The sequence below is a fragment of the Pholcus phalangioides genome, unplaced genomic scaffold (genome assembly GCF_987345545.1).
Source record: "Pholcus phalangioides strain wild (caught in Gottingen) unplaced genomic scaffold, Ppha-v1.0 ptg000042l_1, whole genome shotgun sequence".
In the NCBI taxonomy this organism is placed as follows: domain Eukaryota; kingdom Metazoa; phylum Arthropoda; class Arachnida; order Araneae; family Pholcidae; genus Pholcus; species Pholcus phalangioides.
In genome coordinates this window covers 4,317,090-4,333,405 of record NW_028301628.1, presented here as the reverse complement: position 1 = coordinate 4,333,405, position 16,316 = coordinate 4,317,090, and the positions used below count along the sequence as shown (strand labels likewise).

At 35.1% G+C, this 16,316-nt stretch overlaps 1 protein-coding gene and 1 non-coding gene across 4 annotated transcripts in view; one reads left to right on the top strand and one right to left on the bottom strand.

Annotated features, from left to right (window-relative positions):
* Positions 1 to 16,316, top strand: part of LOC149063901 (adhesion molecule nephrin-like) — a 479,700-nt gene that overhangs the window by 115,924 nt on the left and 347,460 nt on the right. The gene's annotated exons all lie outside the window — the stretch shown is intronic.
* On the bottom strand, positions 2,897 to 2,968 carry TRNAA-GGC (transfer RNA alanine (anticodon GGC)). The gene has a single exon. It is a non-coding gene; the product is annotated as a tRNA-Ala (tRNA).

Below are 16,316 nucleotides of genomic sequence, written 5' to 3'. Positions count from 1 at the left end.
AGATTTTGTCGCACGCGCGTAATTATATAGGACTCTGCAATTTGCAAATTTCAAGGGATTCGCTGTGCATACGGGAAGCTCCCTCAATTAACCAAAATATCAAATTTTTTTGAGTAAAAAACAATAATTCCTCAAAGCAATAACGTTTTTGCGGTATATATAACCATATTCACATATATACTAATGCCTTAAATTTTTATGTATTTTTAAGCTATTCAAGAATCTATGAAACACCGTGTATATATTCATTAGATTCATCATCCTGCATAAAATTCATTATAATATATATAAAATGTAATTGAAAGAATTAAAAGAAAAATATCTGAAAACAATCATACGTATAATTATAACAATCATTGTCTAATTTCGCCAATGTACATCGCACACATTAGCGTTGTCTTTTCTAAAACAAAACATCCAAAAACGTCCTTCGAATTTAATTCCAGACAACAAACAAAAAATCACAAGGAACGAACAGTTTTTCCTCTCATTTTTAATTATTTTGTTCTTCAGAAAATATGTACTGACATTATTGTTATGCTCCTGTGCACTACATATTATACAGGTATTGCCCTGTGGGAATTCACCTATTTAAGCGACACGATCGTATCACAAGGTCCGAAACGTTTCTAAATATCCGTAATTATACAAAACTCATTTTCATATTTCATATTTCAAGTGTTGTGGTTTGCGTACGTGAAGCGCTCTCTTTAAAGAAAATCTATTTGTTGAATCAAAAAATAATACATTCTCGTGCGAATAAATTTAAGCTATGTAGCCATATTCAAAGATACCAGTTCCTTCAATTATGTATTTTCAAACTATTCAAGAATCTATGAGATACCCTGAATATATTCATTAGATTCATCATCCTACGTAAAATTCATTAGAACAAAATATAGTTGAAAAGAAGAATCTGAAAATATTCATACGTCTAATTATAACAGTCATTTTCTGCTGTCGACAATACACATCGCACTCATTAGCGTTGCCTTTTCTAAAACAAAACATCAAAAACGTCCTTCAAAGTTAATTCCAGGCAACAAACAAAAACAAAAAACAAAAATCACAAGGAACGAACAATTTTCCCTCATTCTCATTTTGAATTCTTTTGTTCTTCAGAAAATATACTGGCATTATTGTCATGCGCCTGTACACTAAATTTTCCGCAGCCATTGTCCCGTGCGAGTTCACCTATTCAAGCGACACGATTTATGCCCGAAATAAATGGCTACCTAAAGATTATTTAAAATAAAAGCAAAAAAAGTAAAAAAAAAACACACAATTTGCGAATAAGAGAGAAATCTGAACAAATAAAATAACTGGAGGTTCTCCAGCTAGGGGGGGAAATAATCAAATGCGGAGACCGTTTAATTAATTACTACGGCATTCAGCCGTAGATGTCGAAGAGATGTATAAAAGACAATAAAAATAAGAACAATATATACTAGAGGAAAGCATCGCTACCATTCGTAAGACGACTTTGTCTGAAGATAATACGAATTTCGAAGAAAAAATAATAACGTGTGGGGAGGGGGAAAAAAAAGGGAGGAAAAATAAAAATATTTCTGAGGAAAACGAACGAAAACGGATAAGAAAAGGAAATAAAGGAGGTGGAAGTAATTTCCGGTTGTCTTTAACAGACACTGGAAAATCTGTAAATCTCGTTTTTCGAACATTTTGTTTGTTTGTTTCTACAAGAGATCTTGGCTTTTAAGCTGGGAATGGGCATCCGGACTAAATCTGTATCTTACGGGCTTCTTTTCGGATATAAGCTGTTGAAGAAGAAAAAAAAATTATCAAATATTATTTAATGTTTAGGGTTGGACACCTGATGATTTTTTTTTTTTTTTTTTGACATCTTGATAATTATCGTTAGGATTCTTTTTGAAAATTCTATATATATATATATATATATATATATATATTGGTCCTCAACAATCACTTTCCGAACGTTTACTACGGTTACCGTGGTTCCAATGCGTTTAAGACGTGTATATGCCCTTACATTGGTTTGTTATTTCTTCAAGGCTGTCAATATGCATAATATTTATGCCTTTTTATAATTGTTTGTCAAATTTACAATACTCCCAGTAATGAGGTTTTTTGAATGACGTCATAATCATCATCAGCATCGCTTTGGGGGTCAGGAAAAGGGTGATCCTCATAGAAATCAGTGCTAAAATTGCCGATTTTAATGTAGAAATGCGGAAATTTGGCGGGTTTTTCTGTCACATCAATGATTTTAGAAAATGTATTCAATACGTGATTTTTGAAATATTGAGTTCACTTAGAGATATACGAAGCCCAGAAAATTAGATATGAAGTAATTAGCTGGACCTACTTTCGAGTTGGATATCCATGCAATAACATCGATTTCAACTTTTTATTTATATCTTCTAAAACATTAACATAATCTCCTTATTGTCTTTTAATATTCAACTGCATAAATTCATGTGGGTCAGAATGTTTTAAAATTCATTATGAGCCCGTAAAAAGTACATCGACAAAATTCCACAGCTTTAATTAAGCATTTTTTGAAACAGAAACAGGTAGAGATAGATAACTTAAAGTTCAAAGGGGGGAATCGAAATACCTAACGCCCTTTAAAAAAAGAAAAATATATATATTTATTTTTACGTTTCTTTAAATCTAGATTTGTTTCTTTCATGAGTCGCGCAGGAAGTTGTCATATTGGTTAACTTAGACACGGTTTGCATGTCCCTCAAAGAAAGGGAGACATCACGTGATCCAAAAAAGCCTCATTGAAGAAAACCCGGGCAACGCCGGGTATTATAGCTAGTATATATATACAAGATATACAGAAGACTGGATGTTGTGAAGATATTCATTATTTGAGATGTTAATTTTTTTAAGGAAGGAAAAAACTCATCTCTGCCTCTACCGGGAGTCGAACCCGGGTCTCTCGATTGCCGGACGAGTGCTCTGACCACTAAGCTACAGAGGAGATATCTCCTCTGTAGCTGCTGCTTTTAAACGACAGGCTGCTTTAAAATTTCGTCAGAGCAGGGTAAATGCCCCAGATGGGCAAACAACTGACGGGCAAAAATGTTTTGTGGGCTTCAACAATCACTTTCGGAACGTTTACTTTGGTTACTGTGGTTCCCTAGCAATGTGTTTTAGACGTGTATATGTCTTTACATTGGTTTGCCTCTTCTTTGAGGTTGCCAGTATGTATTTACAATAGTTCATGCCTTTATAATGGTTTGCCACTTTTCAATCCTCCCAGTAATGAGGCTTTTGGAATAGACTCCATAATCATCATCCGCATCACTTTGACGGTCAGGCGAAGGATGATCCTATAAAGATCAGTGTTAAAATCGCCGATTTTTACTGTATAAATGGGGAAATTTAGTGAGGATTTTTTGTCACATCAATAATTTAAAAAAAAATTGTTGAATTCTCGATTTTTGAAATATTGATTTCGCTTAGAGATATACGAAGCCCAGAAAATTAAATATGAAGTAATTTGCTGGGCCTACTTTCCAGTTGGATATCCATGCAATAACATCGATTTCAACTTTTTATTTATATCTTCTAAAACATTAACATAATCTCCTTATTGTCTTTTAATATTCAACTGCATAAATTCATGTGGGTCAGAATGTTTTAAAATTCATTATGAGCCCGTAAAAAGTACATCGACAAAATTCCACAGCTTTAATTAAGCATTTTTGGAAGCAGAAACAGGAAGATGGATAACTTGAAATTCAAGGGAGAAGGGGGAATCGAAATACCCCCTCTTAGAAAATGATGAAAAAAATATTCATTTTTACGTTTGTTTAAATCTCGATTTGTTTCTTTCATGAGTCGCGCAGGAAGTCGCCATATTAGTTAACTTAAACACGGTTTGTATGTTCCTCAAAGAAAGAAGGGAAAATCACGTGATCCAATAAGCCTCATTGGAGAAAACCCGGGCAGGGCAAAATATTATAGCTAGTATTCAATAAAGTAATTGAAATTTGTTACCGTTTTTGTTAAGTAAATGTGATAAATCGGTTATTATGTATAGTCGCCGACCAGTTTGGAGTAAGTTTGATAATTGTATTACTTTCACCGGTGATTATGCATGATACCCAAGCACCGTCGGTAAGTTTGATAAATGTTTAAAAAAAATTGTCATTTTTACCCGTTTCTATACATAATACCCAAGGGGCACAGGGGGTGATATTCATTGGGGTGTATGCACAAGAATTTGTGAAGGAGTTCGTATTATTAAGGAACGATTATGAAATTTGTTAAATAAGAGTTCGTTAGATCTGAATAAAATCGTAAAATTTGTTAAATGACAGATCATCATATCCGAAAACCATTTGGAATTAGTTAATGACAATTTTAATTAATATAATTTGTCAACTACGATATAACTATATTGAGGTGTGAACGTAAAATTTGTTAAATGTGAATTCGTTACATGGGAGCTCGCATGATTGTAGAAATTCTTATATATAGCTCGTTATATAGGAGTTATTTTGGAGGATGTTTATAGCAATTCGTTAAATCAGAGCTCATTATATCCGGTTCAGAGCCTGGCTTACAAAAGTACCGTCATCTAAATAATATAACTTATCAGCAATTGGAATCGATTTTACATGTTAAAAAATACAATGTTTTTACATAATACCCCATACTGAATTGACATAATATCCATATCTTGTTTTGACATAATATCCATATCTTGTTTTGACATAATATCCATATCTTGTTTTGACATAATATCCATATCTTGTTTTGACATAATATCCATATCTTGTTTTGACATAATATCCATATCTTGTTTTGACATAATATCCATATCTTGTTTTGACATAATATCCATATCTTGTTTTGACATAATATCCATATCTTGTTTTGACATAATATCCATATCTTGTTTTGACATTACCCATAACTATAACAATCCATAATATGAAAATCATACTTTTAACATTTTATTTTTATTTTTACATAATATTCACATTTTTTCACACATTATTCATTTCTTTTTTACATAACATCCATATGTTTTTTCACGTAATATCAATATCTTTCTTTTAACAAAATATCCGTCTTTTTTCACATTCATTTCTCTGCATAATAATAGTATTCGCAATATTTTTACACACCGTTATCCATATCTATTTTCACATAATATTCATATTTTTTCTCTCATGAAATTCATATCCCCTTTCTACAGGGTTGAAACAGTTAGTTTTTGCAAATTTTCAGTTGTTTATTTTTCGCATTTGAACTCAATTTTATAACCAAACGAAGAATTTTCATTTTTCTTTGTATTACAACCTGTATATTTCACCAGGCGCTTTCTCACTAAAAAATTTCATTCATAATTTATATAGTTTTACTTGGTGAATATTTATATTTATTTTGAGAAACATGACACATAAAAATGTCATTAAAACATACTCAGTATATACTCGAAATTCCTTTACATGTTTTCTAACCATAAATTCTACACGAGGAATAGAAAGAAAGAAAATAATACTAAATGAAAAAATAGATGACGAAGTATTCCGAGACACGTGAGGAATGGTAGGTCATCATTTAATTAGTAATTAGTTTTTACCGGGGGCAAAAAAAGACCAAACAAAACAATGAAAAAAAAAAGCAAAATGAGGTTCTGGAAGATAATTACCTAACGTCACATTATGGTTTGTTTAATAGGAAGTATTTTGGGAGAGAGCCATCGGATAGCACCGAAAAATAAGTTTACTTTTTTGAGCAAACTATATTCCGCTTTATCCGAAATAATTGGCTGTTCGTGAACGCGAATGTTGGTTCATAAAGACGTATCAGAAAAGATACATCATCATTGAATAAGAAGAAATTAACTTAACAATTTGACAAGAACTATGTATATGTTACTGCCAAAGGGCCGAAGTGTGGCCAATTCGTGACGGGGCTGGCCACTTCGCGAATTGACCAAGTGTTTTTGTTAAAGTCAGAATTACAGAAATGATTCGGTCGAAATAAATGGCCAGAGATCCCTGGCCAAAGATCGATGTGCTGATGTAAGACAGCCCGGTAGGAGCCTTTTTTTTTTAATCGCCAACGTATGATAAATGTCTATATATAGCAGCTGTATTGGATTAGCTCCATGTGATGAGGGAAAAAAAAGTTAAATTTGGTCAAAAAAATACTGTAAAAGTAATTATATATACAAACAAATAGTTTTTTTAAACAAATTTGAGAGAAAAAATGATTACTGCATCGTGATTACCGTTTAAATGGGTTACCATAACTTGTGTGGACTTGTATATTGCGAAAAAATACGCCAACTTGACGAAGATCCCGAATCATATATTCTGTTATCGGACTTTGGCATGGACCACCGGCCACTTCACGAACTGGCTGGTCGAGTATGAATCTGCAATACAGACTTTGGCCAAATCGTGAATTGGCCTTCCTCGTCGAGAACTAGACACACTTCGGGCTTTGACATTTGAACTTGGGCTTATTATTCTCCAAGCAAATAAAGTTGTTCTTACGCATTTATTTTGGACTCGTCTCTTGTGTAGCATAAGAGGATATAATATTCAAATATTCTACTTATTTACGTAATCATTATTCAAAATCTTCAGCTAAAACGTCTATAAAGATATGTACGTTCGTATATAAACCTTATTTAAATATTCCAGATTTAATCGTCGTAAGGGTGCACAATTCGGGATGCTGAAGTCGTTCATTAGAATTTATACATACCTCTGTGTCTCATAAATTTTACAATTACATTCAAGTATACCGTGAATCTCTCAAGGAAGAGATACAGATTGTGAGAGGTATTTCAAAGATGCTGGAATTATTTTCTCGCATTTTTAATATTGCGAAGAGCTTCATGATTGAATTGAAATAAAATAAATCTTTAACTGTAATGTAACGACCACAACTGTGCCGTCTCATCGAGGTTGTTAATATAATTGATATTATATTAATAAAAAATAAACATATTTAAATATACACGTCTTTTTCAAAAAAAAAATTAGGACATCCCCGAAATTTACGAAAGCAGTTTATAAAATTCACAAATATTGTAAAGCCTAAATTAAGGGTACGATGGTAATTTGCATTTTCATATCTTAAGAGGTTCTTGAGCATATCGGCAGCAAAACAATTGCATTAAGTAGATTGAATGTGTCTCGAAATGCCAAACTACTTTTAGCTCTTATCGGCTTTACGATAGCAACGATGTGATTTATGGCTGACGTCCGATCCAAATCGGTGCCGGAGATTCATTGTACGGAGCCTTTCGACATATACATATATATACATATACGCTCCAAGGTAGGTATGTTCTATCTGCTTCCATAGCTTAGATCTCTCTGAATAAAAAGTCCCGCCACAGAGAGCAACAGGACTACAACGGTAAAATCTTCAATCAGTACACTTCCCTCATAGTTAGAAAAATGTATGACAGATGACAGAGCACATTACAAACCACAAAAAAAAAGAAAATTTTAATTGGGTTCACAACATGGACACGCACATTCCAACATGTATCAATGCGTTAGAAGTTCCGCAAAGGGATGTGGACGAGGTATATCTGTGTTTTAGCAGTAGTAGTATTTTTCAACCACTGAACGCAAGGAAAGTATAGCTGTATATCTGTAAGCTAAATATAGTTAAAAAAATTAAAGCTGGAAAGTAAATAACGCCACAAATATATTAAAACGTTGTATAATACTGCACGTTAAAACGTATATGGAAAATATATTCCTGAAACAGGAAGATATTTATTATTGCCAGCGTTTCCAGAAAGCGTCTCCGAAATCATATTCACCAGAACGGCGTTAAGCACATCATATGGGCACTTGCCCAGTTTGCAAGACAAGCTGGCTTTGATTCCTGGCGGAGACCAGATAACATTCCTTTCCGAATTCACCTCGGAATTACATCCAGATAATCCCTTATTATCCTAACTATCCAGGTCTAATTCCTTCATAAATACTTGATTGAATACGATTATATTTTTTTATGATAGAAGGTCTTGGAAATGTCAACTTTGGTTGTAACGATAGAATTTCTCGGAAATTTCAATGTCGTTATATACGAGTTTTATTTCAATTTTTAATGTTATCTCTTTGATGCAAAACGACCTCATTCTGAAGATGACAAATTTAACAGCGAAAAATTCTCGTGATAGTACGAAATTCCTAGCGACGACGCTTAGTAGAACTTGAAAGGCTTCACATAGAAAGACGAGTCGTAAAAGATCAGAATCTCATGCGTAGGATCGCTGTCATCCTTCACTGATGACATTCACATTTTCAGCGATAGCTCTTATACGCCGACCTCGTATGCGTGGTTTTTCTCCTCATTACTTTCCTTGGCGAGAATAATTTTGAATTTTTCAGCGTTTTCTCACAAAAGGGGGGGGGGTGAGCGAAATGTATCTGTACGTATAGCGTTGATGTTGCCTGACTGAATGGCCGGGCATTCATCGTTGTGATGAAGTGTAATGCGTTATTTCGAGACAAGAGGCCTTCCCCACATAGAAAAGACACCGATTTTTATATCACTCTTAATGGCTTTTTGTCATGTGAAACGTCACTTATATCAAGTCAATGGTCCTGCATCTATTGTCTTATTCGCGTTTTATGTACCATGAAACCAAATCGGTGCTAAACGCACACCATGCATTGTACAAAAAAAAGTGTATATACAGTATCGTTTTTCCCATTTTCTATTATATTTCCGGACCATTATAAGACATTCATTCTCTGTCTAAAAATGAAACAATCCTTCAAATAATAAATGTGTTTTCTTTTTTTCGCCCCGTATACATTATTTTGATTTCTGAGAGAGTATGGTAAATCGAAAATTGAAATGGGAGTAGCTAGACTTTTGAAACTAGAGGTTGACTTTTCTGAAGCTGTGCAGAGAATGAAGCGCTGCAGATACATATCCACGTAAATGAAAACATTTTATTGCAAATGATTTCTCGTACTTACAACCGGCTGTTCATCGTTATGCCGCATACAATCTCTCTTTCAAAAGATTTAAGATTGATCCTGGAGAGGGGTTTCCTGAAGAATTATTCTGAAGGAATATTTGGAAATGTACTTCGAGTTCCACTTATCAAAAATTGCGATTCCCGCGTATAATTCGCAGATGAATATTTTTCTACTTTGAGAAAAAAATATCAGCCAATAAGCGAAATTTCTAACGATAGAGCGATATGTTTTTTGGGCTGAACATGGGATGTAAATAGCCGGGATGCATGCCAGTGAAATAAGCGACTTCTTAACTCAGCAACAGCTCTCAACGATTGTCGTGCCTTCGTCGTGAAAATTCGAATTATATATTTTACCAACTATATCACAGCAGATAAATACTTATTCACACTAGAATGGCCGGAACGGTCATTTTGACGATTTTAGATTTTGAAAACACTATAATCCGGACAGTATTTATCCAGTACTCATTTAAATTTTCGTAAACACTCATTTTTTGTGGCATTTCATTATCTCTGCATTTGTCTTTGTGTGCAAAAAATATTAAGATATTGATTGCCTTGTTCGAGAGATATCGTCGTTTATGGCTAGAACAGCCAAGAGCAGTCATATAGACTGATATATGTAAATTGTATATGTTTTCTCGTTCGGGTGTGCTTTTGCTTCAGGTTTTTATTCCCTATCATTCGACGACGGCATACACAACACAAAACACACTCACCAGTTACATACGGATGAGAAAAAAATAAATGAAATAATGATATTTGTTGCATCTCGCGTTACTGGGATACCTGAAAAGGCTATTCGTGTGAGCAACGCAAATTCGTGTATTAATAACAGAAAAAGCATTTCGTATTTAGCTATGTAACATAAAATTGAGGGAACTTATTTTTTCTGATGTACCTAGAACCTACCAAATTCAGTTTTTGTTTTAGTTGGACTTTTCACAACTTTTCACGACACCATCTGCTTTGAAAGCTTCCTAGGAAACAGAGGTTCATTCACGAGGTGTAGAAATGACTCTTACAAGAGGACTTGTTTGAACAATAATGATATATTATCAGCTACATAACATAACATAATTTATTTGTCCCCAGTCAGTTATGATAAAAGTATGCAAATTAGAGTTTACAATAAAATTACATATTTTACAATGATTGATAAAAAATACAAAGAGAGAAAGAGAAAATTATATTTGAATTGAAATGATAGAAAGTTAAATAATAATGCGATGAAGAAAGCTGAGTCAGGGAAGAGAGAAGTAGCTAAACGCTAGTACGTACTAAATGATATTTCCGACACACTGAACTTGCGATGCAAACTCTTGACAATACAGATCACGAGGTTTCGTTATATCTAAATAACGATTATGAAAGAGAAAGTAGTGATTCTGGAAGCGATTGGTCTGATTTATTTAAATATTATATTTATTTATTATATATACAACATATTTATCAAAAAAATGTCGGGGGAACTGATGGTAATTTTATGCTTATTAGGCTTACCATCATTAGAAACATTTTTGCAGTCTGGGGCAATATGGGGGTGAGAACGACCTCCTCACTCATCCATATATTTTCCAATTTTTCCTAATTTTTTCCAATTTTTCAATTTCTTCTAATTTTTTCGTCTTCTCATAATATCTAATTTAATATATATATATATATATATATATATATATATTATCCACGCAGATTGTGAATAATGTGCGTGAACAGCTAAATAGTCTGAATATAAAATACTTTGATACGCAAATAAAAAAAGGCACGTATCATCAAAATGAAGTAAATGCACGTTATGATGTTGGTACAATGTTATATACACTTTTTCATAGAAAATCTTGTGAACAGTTGTCATCCATATTTTCAAATTTAAAATTTCAGTCATTTTATGTACACGCCGTGTGCTTAAAAAAGAAGTGAATTCGAAATTAATAGATTAATCATGTGGACAATGTTTGCTATTTTTTATTTAAAAAATTTATTGTGATTATATAAATGTAAGTGCTGAAAAAAGAACGAAACAAAAATGCAGGATCTCCCTATCCTAAAACTTCCCCCAGGTGTATGACACACTTAATTTTAGAGTACTCTGACAGAGATGCTACCTCTTAATTGGTCAATAGGGATCATATGTTTTCTGGAAGTTCACCCAAACGTGGGAACGAGACAGAAGAGGCAATGTTTATAATTTGACGGCAGTTGCCAACTCAAGAATATAACACATTGGTATTATATTAACTTCGAAAGGCTTTCGCCGAAAATAAAAAGTAAAAACAGGCTTCATCCAAAAGAGAGCAAAGATGTGTTCTCCGATTGATTAAACGAAATAAGTAGACGTAGGAAAAAGCCCTCACGACACACAGACATGGCGAGACCCTCTTGGGATGGTTAGCGATCTTTCCTAAAGGGATAGGCGATGCTCTATTTTTTGACTGATGTATTTTTTCTCTAAAATTTTCTGAAGGTGGTTATTTTTAACTGATTCTGAATGAATACTCTCCTATAGAAGGCTTTTTGAATATTGACGAAAACACTGGCATACTTCTGGCTCGAAATAGAGAATTTGCTTATGTTCGATTAGGGCACCTGAAGCCAATCGCATTAAACCTTGTGTGATGTCATATCGATGAACTCTTGACTCTTCGAATTGGTACCTTACTCCTAAAGATGTAATGAATTTCCTGATGGTCTGGTGACATTTTATGAGAGTTTTTTTTTTCCTTCTTGGGCTAAAATTTGATAGCTAAGACCATTCTGACGGAACTTGACAATTCTTACATTACCTGCCTATATACAGGGCGTTCACTCTTATCATACATTAGATTACAAGTAATAAGCCCGAGTGGCGCGATGGTAAGATGCTCGTCTGTCACCGTGATGGTTGCAGTCCCAGGTTCAAACCCGAGGAAGGATAAGATATCTTCCCTAACTAGGTGACCGCCGCTACACAGTGAATTCATTTCCATTTTGTTAATGTCAGTAAATTGCGATAGGGCCAGAACTGTTATAGTAGTATAAATAATAGAAAAAACCAAGTATTCCTCTTCCTAGTTGTTTCTTTTTTTTAATTGTTTTCTAAATTTTAAATTTATTTCTTCCTTTTTTTAAATTGATAGCGCAGTTGAGGGAAAACCTATCACCTACACAAAATCGGGAAAAAATATTATTAATGAAAAAAAAGTGACAATTTACAGTTGGTTTAAATATTTCCACCTATTCCAGTTGGCAGTCTTGGCATCATCAGTGGAATTTTAAAACACGATTTTTTTCAGGCTAAACTTGAATAGAAATGAATTTCTGATGTTTCATCACCTGTTTGAACATTCTACGGGAAGACACCGTCGAAACACGTGAGCTCATTGCACTTGTTGTACTTCCGAATTGATAGCAGCAAAGAGATATGTTCTCAATCATGTCTATTCCCCAGACAGTATATACTCCTCACCTCACAACACTCGGCTCTATTTATTCCCCCTGATTTCGGAAACAGATATCACTCGAAAAATCTACGACCGTACATACCATAACACTCGTGACTTCTAACGGGATGGAAGGTCGCGAAAGGTTATCGGTTTGGAGCACCGCCGTATGTTCATTTGGAAGTTTCGTAGGAACGCACTCGCGAATTCCGAAAGACATTTCGCGAATGAAATTCCGTCCGCTTTTCATATATAGTCACGTCAAAACCAATGGTGAGGAAAATGCAAACCAACCTCCCAGAAGGAACGTCGAAACTAATGGAAACGATGACTGTAGCGAGATTTCTGGAGATGTTTGTAATATTTCGTTTCCTCTCTCTCTCTCTCTCTCTCTCTTCTCGAAAGGCTCTTCCCTGAACCATTCCTAAACATTGTTTGGTGAGCATGTACACGCGGATACGGAAGTGGAGGAGGGGAAGGAAAGAGGAAATATTAATGTGCATCCGCTGCCGACTGAGCTGATGAAGAGTTTACACGCGATCTGTCCACTCTGGTTAAGGAAAACACAGAATGATTTTGGGGAATAACCAGTATTTCTGGAATGGAATTTCGCTATTGATTCCCATCTCTTCCATGATCCTTGTGCAGGTGCTCATCGAAAACACGCGTACATTGATCGTCTATTTAATTGAGGGTGTACGGGTTTCGAAAATGCTATGTTTATGGGAACGTTTGATTTCACAGACGCTGTTTGTTAGAACGACGTCTTCCTCGTTCCACGAAATACAAACGTTGTATTGGGATGTCGTTATATCAAACGTTTCGATAAAAATAGTTTTTTTTTTTAATGTATTAGCATGAAATTATACGTAGTAATATATATATATATATATATATATATATATATAGCCATATATATATGGTTATTTTCATGGTTAATTATATGCACACGTGAATCTCCAAAATAAAGTGCCAAGGTCAAACACTATTTTGATAGATGAAAAATACACGTTTCTCTCTACAGTTCCTTGCAAATAAGATTCGGATCATATAGCTGAGTTTTGCCGTTTTATGGGATCGAATAATCTGCGTGGGTCCTTGAATTGGATGATAAATAATAGGGGATTAAATTGGGGAAATATTTGGGACTTATCGTCCTGATCTTTATAATTGAGCGGTCGCAGCAAAGCAGGGTCGTGATAACGAACGCACAGTGTTGATCGTTATATCGAACGTTTGAAAAAAATGAGTTTCGTAAGAGAATTTATATTGTGAAGCAGTTAAAAATTATATTATTGATTTTGTTATAATGTAAGACAGTTTCACACATGCAGTTGCAGTGAAACAGTGCGGTTCCCATCTTCGAGGCGAGAATGCGAACCGATCTCCCCATTAAAAAGCCTCGCCTCAGAGAGCAACAGGCGTACACAACGGCACAAATATTCAATCGTTACACTTCATTTACAATTGGAAATATAGGTGGCAGTATTAAAAATTCACACACGATACTACATACGCACTCTGTCTGTTAGGTACACGTAAACTCTCACTTCCATAATCATTAAACATTCTCTCACTCTGTCTCCGTGGTAGATATAAGCTGGTTATCCCAAGGGGTGTGAGTATGCTGGAACAACCGGGCGATGTAAGAGCCTGGAGAGCGTTCCTCTTACGGTACTATAGCCACGGCCGCAACCCCCGGATCCGCATTTCGCATTCTCCTCGCAATGACACCTCCGTGATTATTGTTTTCACTTCCGGCACAACTCAATCGGTAGTAAACCCATGGTAACATAGACCTCCTCTCCCACCTAACCAGAACATGACCCACCGCTCTGTCTCAACGAGGCGACAAATAGACCTGAGATAGACCGGAGTTGTGCTCGGTTTGGAAGAAAAAGAGTTGCAGTGAATCTGCATCAGGTTAGAAAAAAAATAATAAAATTGTAATAATTAATTACAGGCAAGCACCCAATGCACCAAATTCTCTGATATAAAGGGTCAAAATCAAACAAAATTATGGCAGACGAAAAATGCGAACACGCATTTTGTGCATTTTTTTTTAAGAAAGAGCTGAGCTTGGACGTCAGATTGGATTGAATGTGCTTTTTAGGACATTGTATTGGAAGGGAAATAACATTGAATGAACCAAATACAACGTCACCTGCAGAAATGCATAAATTTCTTCTTTTACCCATTGTACGAGACTTAATTTCTGCAATATGTTCTACGAGATGTATTCGTACTCGTAGAACTGAATACAAAGCTTCCTTGTACAGGGTGAGCAAAAAGTCCGTAGAAACTTTAAAAATGGATAAATATCGGAAAAATAACCGAAATAAAAAAAACGGTTTGCAGGGTTAGCATTGCTAGGTCATGGGAATGTTTTTTAAGACAGGATATAAAAAACTAAAAAAGCCGATAGGTGGCAGTGGTACGAGTGACTTCGGTGGAAATATGCGAATGAGACGGTTATAAGAAATTACGCTTCTAATCCACAACCAGTTCACCGTTGTAAACCGTGTATGTGGACCTGCAACTCTGCAAAAACCCGTCCAAGAGAAGACAAGATGAGAGAAGTTGGTGTTGCAGATTGGCTGATGGTTGGGGACAGAGTATAGCGATGAAGGCGGATGGCTCGGGATGTTTTCGTTGGCCTCTTGCGGGCGATCCGCCCGGGCTCCTTGGCGGGGGTTTCCGAGGACTTTGGGGGTGTGATTGCCGTGAGTCGGAGGCGATGGGGTTGGATCCTGTGGCTTACGGGCCGGAGATGCCTGCCGGGCCCGGACATCAAGAGAGTTTTTCCAGCATGGCTCAGCCGCTAGGTAATCTGCTTCAGAGCTCGGCCATGTTTGATGTTAGTGTTTGTAGTCCTTTGCGTGGGTCCTAGGTCGTGGTGGCTAGCGGGGCTTTTTCTTTTTTCCAGCATGGCCCAGCCGAAAGGTAGCCTGCTTATACCCCACAAGAGACAGAACGAGGGCCATGTTTGGTGTTTGCTGCACTCTGCCGTTGCTCGATTTGTCTAAGGAAAAGGTAGTATATAATTCGCAACGGTGTATTAATTCCATTGCGATAACTCCTATATATATTATATTTATCACCAATAACATCCGAATTCGAAAAAAAAATCTAAATGTGTGCGTTCTTGTTAGAGTTGTTAGAATATATTTTTCCAACAGAAACGTCTGTTTTTCTACTCTCATCTATGCGCCGTATTTCATTAATAAAAAATTCAAATAATTTTTTAAACATTTATTTGTATTCCAACCTCTCAAAAACATGGAACAGATATTGCACAGCTCAAATTTTCACTAAAATATTTGTTATTCTCATTTTAGATTATAAGCAGGAAATTAAGAATCATAAATATCGATACTGTTCTGTTCTTAATAGCATCATTATAACACGGAATGTACATCTTCGGGTGCTATCGATTACAAGCAGGAATAATATTTCTGCACTGACGCTATCAAGCAACGCACCATGAGAAAAAAATGTGTACATTATTTATCCATTTATTTAATGCATCGCAATTATCTTAGGAGAAAGTATATATTTTTTCACAAATTGGTAATTATGATTGACATCATACCTTAGATAAATACAAATCATAAAACATCGAATACGATAGTCAAAAAAAAAAATGTATACAGAAATGAATCACTAATGATCTGAAGACAAAAGTTTCGAATATTATTCTTCATAAGAAAATATTAATATAAAAAATGATATTTTTGTGCGAAGAAATGTGGAAAGGCAAAGGTAGGAAAAAAAATGCATATATTAGTGACTTTCCTCGAGTAAGTCACCTTTTCTCAGCACCAGCTGAATCAGTGATCGTACGAGTTAATGGAGCTCAACACGTCCACGAGTATTAAAAAAAAAAAAAACTAACGTCGCGCGAACTACCATTATTTCACTTTCGC